Below are 12,682 nucleotides of genomic sequence, written 5' to 3'. Positions count from 1 at the left end.
CAATTACAATATCTATTTTTTTACAGTATCCTTTGTTCCTAGAATCCTGGAAGTTACATGACATCGATCAGGTAGTTGTTCCTGTTCCTGTCTGTGTGAATGCTTCCATATGTGTTTGCAGCAGGAATTTGATTATAACTGTAAAAAATTAGTGGTTTTCTTCATTCACAAAGCAAAAGAATTGGCTCATCCTTGCTAAACAGTATGCTACCACAATTGTGGTGCAACTTCTAACTTGCTGTGAATTTAGCTGTTGTGTTCAGGATCATTAGTGAGCACTTCGTGCTCTTGCTTCTCAGACAGCTACTCGGTCGGTTTTGCTGCTCCTACTGATTTGCGTAAGAATTTTACATACACAAAGCCAAATCCTGCTATTATTTTTGTACTCACATGTTCCCATTGAAGGCAATCCAAAGATTCATAACACCAAGACATTATGCTGATAGTACCAGTTGAGGCAGATACAGAGCTTCTCTTGTTGGGAGTAAATTTAGGATATTGTGAGATACTAGAGCATCTCAAGTCAGAATAAAATTGCAATATTTTAAGTAGAAACTTAATACACTGTGTCTTTGCCTGCAGAAGAGGAAAATACTATTACATATTCTTTCCAGCTTCTATACCAAAGGACATGGCAACTTTTAACAGCTCCGTAGCAGATACCTCATGCATTCCTTAGTCATCATAAAGAAAAACATCTATCCAAAAACATATGTTTGTGTTCACTCACCTATGAACTCAGAGCAAATGGCCATCAGCAAGCAGTAGGGAAAGCAGACAAGTCCCAGGAGCCCTAGCCAGACCAATGTAGCTAATGAAGTGCGCGCACACAGCAAATATCCATCATCATAAATTAGCCTCAAACTCCCCTTTCACATCCAGTCTCTCCTTGCATCTAATGCTTCTCAGACAACCTGTGACGTCTGTGGCCTGAATCCTGCAAATGACTAGACTGAATAGGAAATGTGCTCTGTAAACATGCTGTTCATTATAGCTATTTTACCTACTGCCAGATGGATTGATTTGAGACGGTTTATTGCTTACTCACTCTTTCGAGTATTTGAATTAGATGAATTAGCAAACTGCCTAGTAGTCAGGAATCCAGTGCTCCAGGCCAGTAAAGATTTTAAAACTGCCTTTTCTGTCTCCATAGGCAGTTACAGGGGAGTCAAAAGTTTTACATGGGCATATTTTCATTTGAGCTAACGCAAGATGAAGGAGATGGGCTTTGTCAAATAAGCATTGCATTTAAAATAGAACTTGTACTTCAAGCCTACTCATAGGAGAAGCAAGTGTGAAAAGATTGTAGCTCAATAAATGGTTATGGTATTGCTATTTTGATATATTTTGACCAACAGACAGTCAGAGAGATCTAGATAGATAAATCTTAGTAGAACAACTCAACCAGAACGTAAGAATTGATACTAAAAAGATAACTTCCCCCAGAAAAGAAAAGGGAGTAGTAGCAAACATATATTCATTCCGTATCACTATTTCAACATCATTATCCAGGCATGAGATCAAAATTCTTACAGTGATGGCATCAGTACCAGTATCCAGCAGTTATTATTAAAGCAAATATAGACCAATCAAACCACATAAGCATGGATTTTGAAGCACATGAGTAAACTCAAGGACTAAAAATCTATTGAAAGGAACAAAATATTCCAATCAGCAACAGACCAGGATGAATGGAAATACATTATCCTGTGACTAAAGAAACAAGCTCAGACAGAATTTATGCTCCTCTTCAATGCTTTCATGGTGTAATGGCAGGTAGCTACCCTGCTACTTATGAGATTATCTAAATGTAACTTCATTGAACTGAGAATGCTACATTTATAGCAATTTCAGTCATTTATACTCTAGTTCCAGCCTGCAGATTTTCTAAAAGATACAAAAATATGTTTGCATTTGGCTTTACCTGCTCTATAGATAAAGTAATTCTCCCCCCCCCCAGCTGCTATAAAAATGAGTCCAGCCTTCCCCAGGGTTGGATAACTCAGATATGGTGCTGGTGCATCCAGAAAACATTTTGCATCTCTTAATTGCACTGACCTGAGCACGCCTGCCCACTGGAAGGCTGTCTGGATTGTAGATCTTTTATCAAACAGGGTTTTGACTTCAGTTTTGCATTCCAGCTAAGCTTACAGAATTCTTAATTTTATTTAAATTATCAGATATTAGTCCTGACTCAGGAAAGCATTTAATACTATCCTTGAGTCCCTTAAGCACTTGCTTGAAGCGCTTAAAGTTTACTATGCATTGAAATGATTTCCTGCACTCACACGGTACAGTGCTAGACTGTCCTGAAATGACTTGCTGTCTTTCTTAGCATTGCTTTCCACCGCCTCTGTGGAAGAAATGCAGTTTAGAAATGTTTCTCTGCTGTCTTCCTTCACAATCCACTATTAATATCTTCTCCACATGAAGGGTATTCTGAGAAGCAGACCCTCTCTCCATACAAATTACCACGCAGGACATAGCTCTCAACAGTCCCTGCAGGTGTGTACATCCACATACAGCTATAAATATGGCATGACTTGGGGCATATAAAGCACCACAGACCACTTCAAAATCACAATGATGACCTACTTTTGAAAGCAGCAAGGACTTAGGAACATGGCAAGTCAGAACGAATGGAGAAGTATTGCTCTGCTTTTCCCCTTTGGGTACCTTTTGGTGAGTATTCACACATCAGATGCTCAGTGCCTAGGTCAGCTGCTGGCGAGTTGTTTACCTCTACCTTGCCTATAGGGAGGCTCCTTATACGACAAACACTTAAAATAGGTAGCATGAATACCCGCTCTACTCAACATCCCCCTTCCCCAGGCCAATAATTGGAGCCAGTTTCCTTCCTGCAGAACAGAGAAAAGACTATTTTAAACAATGGGAGTCATAAGAATATAAAGTAAAAAATTGGCAAAGAAGATGGAACATTTTCCAGAGCCATTTGGACATCTAATTCGGCCCCTTAATTACCAAGTGTAAATAAAGCTGTCAGGCATCTACTGACAGCTTTTTAAAGTGATCTTTAGCACACAGCATGGAAAAAAATACAACTTCAGTGTGTAGTGTCAGATCAAACAGTTTGTCTGCCATTGATTAGAGTGAAAGAATATTTTAAATCTCAGGATGACATCTGGTATTCCAATACAAAATTGGAATCTCTCAGGCTTAAAAAGGTTTTTGTCAAGATAATCCCCACTTAAACTTCAGTGATGTAAACTGTGACCAGATAAAAGACTGCAAGCACTAGCACACTCAAAAGTAAGACACTGAAAAGATGACTTTTGTTTAGTTGGCATTGACATTTTCCTGTCTTTTAAGTCAACACATTATGCTGTGAGCAGTAGATGGGCTGTGCAGAGCAAAACGGAAAGCCATGGATGGCTGCATTGAATTAGCCAAGTACTATAATATTTACTACTTCATAAAACCCATCATATGAAAATCAATTCCCATCACAGATGTTGCTGTTATGTATTTTGGCTGTTGAATAGTATATCAAATGCTAGAACCATAAGTTCAACATACAATGTGCTTTGAGACAGAATTTTTTAAATTTTTTTTTAGCAGTTACTCTGCACAACAGAGTATGACTTCTTGTTTTGAACAAAAGTAAATAAATCTTCTGTGGCAGCATGTACTAACCTGATTTGGATCTTGTAGGCTGGCACAAGAAGGGAAGGGAAAAGCCATGTGCCTGCTGCAGTGGAGTTCAGTCAAGCCATAGAAGGCCATTGCTTTTTGATTAGGACAAAATAGGTGGGATCTTAGACAGCATGGAGAACTGGTAATGATGAGCCAACCTTCCACTTCATGATTCTGTTCGTTATTTTCAATAGGTCAGATGTTAATTGTAGGTAAATACAAACAGTGTTGCACAAGGGCTGGAACTAGGGAAGCCCCTACAGCCTCATGCACCAACCCAAATAACTCTGGCTTTTTCCTCCCTATGTGACCCTATCACACACCCTGTTTCCTCCACACACCCTAAATTCCCCTGTGCGTTCAGTGCTCCCTGCCTGCCATCACACCGGTTCGCATCCCACGCGTACCGGCTAGCTGGGGCACGCAGACTGGTGTGTGGGGCAGGCCAGGCAGCTGGAGTGACTGGGAAGCTCATGCATCAGCCCTCCTCCTGCTGAGGTACTAATTCATTCTGTCTCCTTTACTCAGATGTATTCACAAAACTTGTAGGGACTTGATATCCCTGGTACCTGTAAATCTCACTTTCTGCTTTCCCTTTTTCGCTATTAAAGAGAGCCTATCTTCAAAGCAAAAAACAGCTTTACATTTGTGCCAAATTCTTCATGGGGCTGACACATTAGGAAGCCAATGATGCAGGAAGCACCGATGTTGACAAAAAATCCTAATGTATACCAGTTATCACAGTCAAAAATAGGGGCAGTGTAATTTAGTTTCCTTCAGAAATTTCTGAATGACAGGGTGAATCGAAAGTAGCAGAATCAAAATAAAGCTTGCGCCACTGAAAAAGTAAGGTCTAACACATCAGGTAAGATGTGTTGGATGTGATATTTTAATGCAGTTGGGAATTTTTACAAGCAACTATAAAGTATGACATTTTTAGAGTCACCAAATGCTAAATTAAGAGTGCAGCTACAGCTGGTGCGAAGCCACCCTGTCAGTTTTATGATGACAGCTCGATCAGCGGCTGCCCGGAGCAGCCTTACTGGGGTTTTCAGCCCTGGTCCTGTCTGTGAGATGAATGCACATGCTCCCCTATCAGACAGCAAAGTCTTCCGCAGGGTCATTTTTCATTAAATATATAAACAAGGTGTAATTTTAGCATTAGCTGCTTCCTACATTCTGGCTTTGCTACATCCTTGTAATGCAGAAAAAACTGACCTGCAATCCTCTGAAGTTTCTCTGATGCCAGTCAGATGTAAATCCACTAAAAGAATTAACACAAAACACGTGCTAGGGGAAAATCCTCTTATTCTTAAATGAAACCTAGTATAACAGGAAGTATCACAGGGAGCAGAATCTAATGAGCATCCTCACTTTGATTTATTTTGTTTCATTTTAATTCTAATTTCCCATCTGTCTGTATGATTTTAAACTGATGGTGATCAGGGTGATGGTGAGCATCCATGGTGATCAGAGAATGTGGTCCCAGCAGAGCTTTTAGGTCTGTAGAAATGTAAAAAACTGGGAACAGTAGGAAACTAAAAGTAGAGTAGGAGTTTCCACCTTTCCTTAACAGCCCCCTGCCCTGACTACACCTACCCCATAAAAAGCACTTATCAGACAGAGTGGTGTGAATCATCAATAATTTTAAAACGTGTAGTAGCCTGTGAGCAGTTTGCCAATCAGCTGAAACAACTAACAGTCATCAGAGATGGGTGGTGAATAAATGCTGCTCTATGGCCTGCTCTTCCCCACAGCTGTCATCAGCCTGGTTGCACCTCTGAGAGAGCAGATTCCCCAGTCTTCAGGTTCCCCCGAGTGGAAAAATGAGGTATACAAGCACTTACCTTCTCACCCTTGCCTCTAAAGATGAGGCAGTTCCTACTGAGGAGGTCTGCATGCCAACCATGAGGCTAAGGTCAATACAGAAGTACACGAAGAGCCAAATTTCTCAGAACAGTAGATGGTTCAGAATTGGACAGTAAAAGCACGAATAACATAGTTGAATATTTTTATTTTGTGTCTGAAAAGAAATAGGATTATCTATTTGTATGAATTAGCATTTGTTCTTTGGTCACCAGTAGACAAGGAGGATGTGTGGGACGAATTTTTCTAATCTGGCATGTTTAGGTGCCAGTGAACCCCAGGAATGGTAGAAGAGTTGGCTGAGGATCCTTTTTTTTTTTTTTTTTCACTGACCTTGGTTTTGAAAGTACTGGGCATATTCCAGGAGACTGGAAGAATACTTATATTGTGCTATTATATAAAATGTTGAAGTGATTTGGCCCTAACAGTAACCAAGAATGTGGAAAAAAACATACCAGCAGAGACGAGAGGAGGTGACAGCACTCCAAGAATTAATGGCAGACGCAGAGTGTCAATTATTGTGATTTTTCCCAGACTTGCCAAAGAAATCTTATTTCATCATTTCAGATTACAGGTTTATACAGGTAACACACCTAGATGATTGCGAGGGGTTTAATTTTGTACTGTGTAAATCCTGATGAAAAGTTAGCAACATGCCATGTCAGAAAAGCACTTGCTAAGTGCTTTAAGAACTGGCTAATTCAGCAGTTCCCATGGATGTGTTTTTCTTTTGTTCTGTTTTTTGTTTGGCTCTTCCACCTCTGTCTTCAGGATATGTCCCATCCTGTCCTCCCTCTCAGTGTTTGCTATTATATTTCAGCAGCTCTTAAACTAGAGGGATGTGTCTGAGAGCAGAGCTGGAGCTGCACCCGGCAGGACAAGGGTGAGATGGGAACGGCAGGACAAAATGTGGGTCCGGAGCACAGGGTGAGCAGTACTCAGTGCTGGGAGACCCTGGGGTGGGTGCAAAGTGCCAAACTACAGCCAAGCTTCTCAGATGGGACCTGCTTCACCCATTGCCTTCAGGGTAACCTAAAGAGAGCTCCCTGTGCAATCCTGCAGCAAACAACAACAACAAAAAATAGTATGTCCTTGACTCCTTGCTGCAAGCATGAGGGGAATAAAGCAAGCAGGAGGAGAAAGCCAATTCTTATACTTTGTATACAGGATTGGTATGCTAGGTAAACCTCATTCTGAAAAGGCTGATAAAGCACCAGGGAGGGTAGAGAACCACACAAATGACAAGGGAAAAGTGCTTTTCATGGAGAGACGGAGGATTCCATTTGTTTAGCTTGTCAACAAGAAAAGCGAGAGGTGACTTGATTACAGTGTATAAGTGTTTTCCCAGGCAGAAAATAGCAGGTAGCCATCACTTCTCTCTACTTGCAGAGAAAAACAAGAAGAAGATCCAGTGGCTGAAAGCTGGAGCCAAATTCCATTAGGAATTAGGCCCAACTTTGTAACAGTGAGAGAAACTGCTCATTACAACACACGACCAAGGAGAGACGGTTCCACAGAGCAAGACAGGATGCTTTGCAAAAGGATATGCTTTAGCCAAACCTGAGATGTTTTGCTCAACCCTGAGAAATATAAAGGCAAGTTAATTTCCGGGAGGACAGACTGAATGGCCAAATGCCTTATTTAAAAAAACAAAACAAAACAAAACAAAAAACCCAATCGAACCAAAATAAACCCCAACCATTTCTGCCTTTAAGTGTTCTTTAGTCTATTTTTCTCAATTCATAGATGTCTGTCAGATTAGGAGAACAAGGGGAGAACTTTCCAGTCCCTATGGGCTAACAAAGAGCCACTCATATTTGAAAGCAAAATAGCCAAGAATGATGTGCTAGCAGGACAAAATAGAAATCTCGTGTCTCTTGCTCAGTTCCTTCATACTGCTAAGCAATCATGCAACTTTCCTGTTAGTTAGGATGTCTGGGGGAAGAAAATGAGAGACCGGGTTTAATTAGACTGGAGACTGGACTGATGCAATTGCATTAAGCACTTGGCTCCATCAGTGATGAGCACAGTATTAACACCTAGAAGGGCAAGCTTGCAGGATTAGCTAGGGAAGGGGAGAGGCAGACAGCTCCTGGCACAAGGGAGGGTAGGGTCTGATGCAGAAAGTCAGGGGTGGCAAAACCCCTTGGCTGCGGATGAGGGGAGAGAGACACAAGGCAGCACACAGCCCTTCAGTGCCAGCCCTTGGAACGAGGCAGCACAGCAGGAGAGTTGCCTTGAACAGGAGGAAAGGCGGCTGATACAGCGTGCAGGAGCTGCAGGGAAGCTGGAAAGATGCACGGATGCACCTCAGAGCAATAACACATGAGCCCATCAACTGGGTCAAGAGAAGCAAAACTATTATCTGTGGAGAGCTTCCCCTGCTTTCCTCTCAGAAATGATTACAGCTACAAAATCTGTTTGCACTACCAGCCTCCCACTGCCTGCTGCAGTCATCACTGAACAAGCAGCATGTCCTGTTGTGGAGAAGCGAAGCTGCAGGGAGGAGTTCGCTCCTGGATCTCACTGCCTACTGCCATAGTGCTCTCAAAAGCGTGGGGCTTCCCAGTGAAAACTGAAGAATCCAGCTGAGCGAGTGAAAAGCTTTTCAGTGCTCTTAACAACTTCACTAAAACGTAGAGACAAAACATTTCTGTACCCCACGGGCTCGGGCTTTATTGAGCCACCATGGCATGGCTTTTGGGGAATAAATGAAGAAGGAGTTCCAGGCAATGCTGGAAGAGAGAATAGGTTCCCTATAGATTAAATGTAGAACTGAATAGCTACCAAAAGACAATTAAAGGTGCAGCTCAAGAGATAAGCACAAATATTCCCTGTATTGCATATTTATAAAGGTACATGTGTTTATTAACTCTATTTAGGCTAGTGTCTCTCTTAGGAGAGCTTGTTATTTTAATTGATAATTCTTATTTTAGTATTATTTTAATTGAATCACAGGGGAAGGACAGAAAGGAGGACAAAACAGTCCTACAAATTCACTCACAGCTCATTGTTAAAACTGGCAAGCTGCTCAGGAAAGGTATTGTCTAGATGCCTGTGAAATGCCTTTTTCTCTGAAAGACTTGTATAAATTATAACACACAACTGCCAGTTTACAGCAACTTTTAAGCTCTTGATTCTAGGCAGCATATGGTGGGTGATAAAAGTTGTTTGTTTCTTTGATATCTTTCTGTATCAAGATGCTATATTGTTAATTGCAGAGCATGAAGTTAATTATGCTGTAGAATTATGTATTGTGACATGAAGGCATTCATTTTGCCCAGTGTGGTGTTAGACAAATGGGCAAAAGATTTGCTGCCACAGTCAGGCCTGGATGGTCAGTTATGGCTTGTGTTTTCCTATTGCTGAGTAACGACAGCAATTACAATCCCAACTAACATGGGCTACAAGTATAGATAAGAAGCCACTTGGGCTTTAGAAGAAAGTCACGTTTACTCAATGTAATCTGACAAGTGTTATAGCATAAATTAATTGCTCCTCACCGCTTTTCTTTTGCAGGTACGTAATTGCACTGACAGGTTGTGTTTGGAGCATCCAGTCTGTGCTTGCCTGCAATGAAGATACTTGGTGTTTGCTTTTTAGAAAACAGTTTGTGCTTTTTTTCAGCTGCCAGAAGCAGGCCTGCAGCCGCAGCAGGGGTTGGCGACAGGGCCACCACCAGCTCCCTGTAGCTGCGGTATGGTTGTATCTGTAAGGTGGCTGTTATGGTGTGGGTTACACAGTGATCACCATCCCTTCTTTTGTAAGCTGTGGTGGTAAATAGCAAGCGACAGAGACGATTGTGCTGCAGAGAAGTTTCCCAGCTCTGAGGATGAAGGCTGATATTATAGCATAGAGATGACAGACGAGCTAATGATTGTTTGGATCAAAGTGAGTTGCTGGCACCTTTCCAGAAGGACAGATTTGTTGGGGGGTGGAGGGTAAACAGAGCCAGGTAGCCACCTCCCGACAATGTATACGCTGCAGGGGGGTTGTTGCTGTGGATTTGTGTGAGCACAGCAGGGACAGTGTGCACAGACCCACATCCAATGGATGATATGGTTCCCCAGTCACCAGGCAAAGCTGGATGTTCCATTCGGGATTAATCTCAGCACCTCAGTTTTGTTTGTTAGAGACGTAAATAACCACAGATTAACGTAGGACAGGGGAGCCACAGTGCTGAGCAGACGCCAACGTCTCCTGAGCAGCCCCTTCCCGGTGCACCCACAGAGCTGCCTGGAGCCAGCTCCACGTCCCCCGCCCTGCGCTGCCAGGTACCTCCCTACTTACCCACCTACCGAAGCTGCGCAACCCATTTTGATGAGTGCAAAAAAAGAAGCCATGCGTAATTTAATTCTTCATTGAGCTCTGATAATTGGTTACAGCAAGTAATAGCCAGGTGCTGAATTAATTTTTGCCCTCTAAGCTCTACTTTCAAATGTGTCATAAGACACATTGCTATTTATTGCACAGTTTGAAGTGATGCTGCCAGGACACCTTCGCTTCTGTTCCTGCTTTACAAAACCTAAACTTTAGTGGCCAAATCAAGCTTTAAAAGCCTAAAGACTAACAGATGTATAAGGATTTTTTTAAGAAAAGAATCCATCAGAGAAAAGTCCATCAGAAACTATTTGAAGTCTATCATTTGAACTTCATCAGAAATAATTCGAAGTTAATGAAACACAAATTAACATTTCCTGTTAGTATTTATAGTAACAGCACTGCAGGATGGAGAGCCCCAAATTGAAAAAGATTATTTATGAAAATTAAACCAGATCCCACTGGAGGGGAATGTAAATTAAATAGCAGGAGTTAAAGGAAAGCCAGATAGATTTCAATCTGATAACTAAAAAATATTTTTTTAAAAAATTAAAAAGAATGAACACCTTCAAACTGAGCTCTTTCAGACAGCATAGGATTGTGTCCTGACCTGTAGTCCATGGCTTTTATCTCAACTCCATGTCTGAGTCAGTGTCAGCTCCGTATGATTCTCTTATAGGCTTTAAGTCTCACATCTGATACTGAGTTAGTGAAGACAGCTTTTTCTAAGGCAGAAGAAATAAAGCCAGATATCCCTCTCACTCTCCCTCTTTCAAATTAGTAAAAAGTTTGAATTTTACACTTTCATACAAAAAAAAAAAAAAAAATCTAAATCTTGCCTTAGTCTTCATTATTTAATTTCTTGCTGTTCGAATATACAAACATGAGTTGATCAGTCAAAGCTTACACTCCCCTTCTGTGACTTGTAACAGGCTCATTTTAGTGGTAGAGGTTTTTTCCCCCATTTTCATACCTGGTCACCACAAATAGTGAATTCTTGAATGGAGGGACTTGTTTTCTGACTGCCTGGCCAGACTCCAGTTGGAGAGACCTCTGACCTCTCTGTGACTTCTAGGTGCCTGGCAGAGCTCTTGCTGTCACCTGCATCGCCTCCCACCCTTGAGACAGAAGACAGCACAACTCCCTCCTTGGCTTCCGTTTCTATTTTCAGACTCACTCTTCTGCATAGATTCACATTATTAATGGGCTCTCTGGGGAACAGACATACAGAAATTAAGTTTTGATATACCCAGAAGGCTGAGAGTGATTTAGACCCACGGTAACAAGGCTCAGACTGAGATTTGGAGATAGACTCTCCCACCACAGGTGGAGGGCTCTTTTTCTCAGCGTGGCTTTGTGCCGAGTGGCCCAAGCCACCCCCAGGCTGGGTCCCAGAGAGATGTGAAGGTCAGAATGGAGATGTCCAAGGTCAAGTTGAGATGTACCAAATAACAAAAACCTCTCACTGGCCCACAACACAGCAGCAAGACCATTGTTGGCACAAGCGAGGTGTGCCTGAGTCTCATGCTATAAAAACCTTGCACTTAGCGTTTTTCTTTGGAAAGTAAAGCAGGTCCATAGACTCCTCAACATCCAAGGTAAATAAATCCATTTATTTTTTTTTAACACAGCAGTCTCAAATTAGAACATACTATGGTTTTCTTGCTTCCTCTGGCCATTGTTTCATTGCAAGACACAAGGGAAGCGCCACATGGACAGATATTGCCGAATTTGGTTTTGCCTCATTGAGTTTTTACGCATGGTTACCCTCAAAAAACAAACTATTAATAGGCCTGTGTCTGAATGCTCAACCACATGAGACTTCATCTGTTACATTCAGGCTGCATTTTGATGGATTGCTATTCCATCAACTAAAAATCCTTTGGGCTATGAAGGATACAAAATAGTCCTACAACCACTTGCCCTAAAACCAATACTTAAGATTTATATCACAAGGAAAAATGGAGTAGTCTGTTAGAGGAGTGGGAAAGAAATTACACCATAGACCAAGAGAAATAAATACAACATTCTAGCAATATAAACCCCTGTAAAACAGAAGTCTCTTGACCTGCAATTTGCTTAAGTGACACTAACAGTAGTACAGATAATTTAAATAGAATTTGCAACCACTGTCGTTATTACAGAGTTTAAATAGCACTGAGATATTGATGTCGTTTTTGGTGGGTAATTTATATAAAGGCTCCTAAAACTTCAGTTTGCTGCATATCCTTCTTCATGGGAACAAATTCCAAACTACTCTACATTTTAGAAGCAATCTGAGAAGCTTTTGATCATTGCTTTTGCTCTAAATACCCACATAAAAATCACCCAGTAATTCTAGTTTTTTGGTTGCAACATTAAAATCAACCACTTCTGCCATACCAGGTTTGTAGCACAGGAAAAACTAATCTAAATGAAGTGATTCATTATTTTGATTAACAAGTGAGAAACTTTGATTTGAATATCAGTTTTTAACTTGTTTTGCATATCTTCATAAATCGACAAAGAAAGTCTAGCGTTGTTTGTTGGAAACTTTGTAATGTGAATTTCCAGCTAAATATGGACTTTATGCTAAATTGGGCATTTCTTTTTCCTACTAAAAGTGTGTATATAAATATTTGTGTATACACATACTGCTTAGAACACATATTTATATTCTGGTTTTTTACTCAATATTTAATAGGAGAAAAAATATGAACCAAAACCTCTAAGGAAAATGCATAGAGGAAATTATAAAAGTAAGTCTTAAATGCTTTTTCAAAAACCAAACCATCTTATAGGTGATTAGTTCACATATAAATTTTAAAAACACTCCTTTTTTTCCCTCATAATACCGCTTTGA

The sequence above is a fragment of the Caloenas nicobarica genome, chromosome 1, assembly GCF_036013445.1.
Source record: "Caloenas nicobarica isolate bCalNic1 chromosome 1, bCalNic1.hap1, whole genome shotgun sequence".
Classification (NCBI taxonomy): domain Eukaryota; kingdom Metazoa; phylum Chordata; class Aves; order Columbiformes; family Columbidae; genus Caloenas; species Caloenas nicobarica.
This window is presented reverse-complemented; position numbering follows the sequence as displayed.